The sequence below is a fragment of the Nanorana parkeri genome, unplaced genomic scaffold, assembly GCF_000935625.1.
Source record: "Nanorana parkeri isolate BGI_ZX_2015 unplaced genomic scaffold, ASM93562v1 scaffold188, whole genome shotgun sequence".
In the NCBI taxonomy this organism is placed as follows: Eukaryota; Metazoa; Chordata; class Amphibia; order Anura; family Dicroglossidae; genus Nanorana; species Nanorana parkeri.
This window is the reverse complement of record NW_017306456.1, coordinates 1,467,801-1,469,802: the sequence shown is the minus strand read 5'-3', so window position 1 is coordinate 1,469,802 and position 2,002 is coordinate 1,467,801.

Sequence of the window (2,002 nt, the reverse complement as noted above, 5' to 3'; positions counted from 1 at the left end):
GCCAAAAAGAAGTAAAAAAAAAAAAAAAAAAAAAGTACTGTATGTAGACTCTCACATGACACGCGATTCTCTAAAATATTCCGGTATAATTGGGTCACAGGGGGCGCGCCTCCTCTGGAGTCTAATTCTCATTCAGTGAGAAGCTTTGTAGCAGCCGTCAGAGTTCAGTCAGAGCGCAGCTGCATGGAATGGTCATCCTCAGGACACAACAACTTCACAAGATCTAATAAAGTTTAGAAAGTTGAACGCAAAGGATGTTCAAACTTTTTTTTGTCCACCTTTATAATGATATGCAGAATCTTCAGGTAGCTCAGGCTACAATGTAATAAAATCATAAATGTAACAATGTAAAAAAAAAACAATGTGTGGTCCCCTGCAAATTCCATACCAGTCCCTCAACTTAGATAGGGGGTCTGGTATGGATTTAAGGGGGGACCCAGGACCCTACACAAACAAATTTCCTTTTTCACAGCAGGCCATAAACAGTCCTGTGCGACTGCCCCATCCTCATGTGCAGGAAAGAATGAACCCCCATTCTCATGTGCGGCAAAGAATGAACCCCCATTCTCATGTGCGGGGAAAGAATGAACCCCCATCCTCATGTGTGGGAAAGAATGAACCCCCATCCTCATGTGCGGGGAAAGAATGAACCCCCATCCTCATGTGCGGCAAAGAATGAACCCCCATCTCTCTTTAAGAGATTTTTTCCCCCTAGTGGATTCTCTGATATGAATTGACTTCTGTAGTTTCAATCTGGGAATGCCCCACCCACTCAAGGAATGTATAATTCCAACCAGATGTATCGTTCCATTGATGATGAACAATGACGTGTGTTTTATTGACTAATACAATGTCAGATTCAGCTGAATAGTGAGAGATGGTCTGTCTAGAGACCAGAGTGAAGATACAATGTTGCAGGCTGATGGCTGGGGGAGGGGTGACTGAGGAAATGCTTCCTCCTGCCTGCGGCAGACTGATCACTAGGGGAGGGGAGACTGAGGACATGTTTCCTCCTGCCTGCAGCAGACTGATGGCATTATCCTCAAATACCTAATCAGACTCTGAGACATTTTTACAAAAAGCAACTTTTCTTGACCCTGATTTTTGGAAGAACACAAATTGAGACAAAAATTATTCCATATCCAAAGTAGGCAAAACTTCCCTGTGTGACGCAGCCATTACTTCTGCATTACCGCATCTTAACACCAGGTGGAGACAGAACAATCCGAGAGGTTTTATTCAGCAGTCATTCATATTTTAGGATTAGAGATAATTTGGTTTTCTTTCTTTCTCTCTTTCTTTTTCTTTTCTTCTTCCTTTCTTTCTTTCTTTCTTTCTCTCTCTCTCTCTCTTCTTTCTTTCTTTCTTTCTTTCTTTCTTTCTTTCTTTCTTTCTTTCTTTCTCTCTCTCTCTCTCTCTCTCTTCTTTCTTTCTTTCTTTCTTTCTTTCTTTCTCTCTCTCTCTCTCTCTCTCTCTCCTTTCTTTCTTTCTTTCTCTCTCTTTCTTTTCTTCTTCCTTTCTTTCTCTCCCTCTCGTTTTCTTTCTTTCTTCAGCAGACAATATCTCCGTTCCATACAAGCCCCTCTTGTGCGCTGAAGCCTCCTCCATGCCCCCCGCCGCCGCCCTCCCTCGCCTGCGCTCGCACGCTCCCGTCTTTCCTGCCCTCATTAGGATCGGAGATGGAAAGTTAATGAAAACGCGAGGGGGTTCAGGGCCCCCGGGAGGGCCAGCCGGGCCCCTCTGGCTTTGATCAGCCTGCAGATTAGAAGTACCTGCTCACCACCAGACTGCAGACAAAGGTCTCACTGGCAGCGTTTGAAGATTCTGATATCTGGAGCTCTAATTGCTCCGACTGCCATTAATTGATCGGCTTCTAATTAGGGGGGAAGAAGGAGGAAGACGTTGGTGACTAATGGTCCCGAGTGGATCAGATCTCCCCTTCGTGATGCATTGATTGTCACCATGGAAACGCTTAAATGTAAAAAAAAAAAAAAGTTGTATA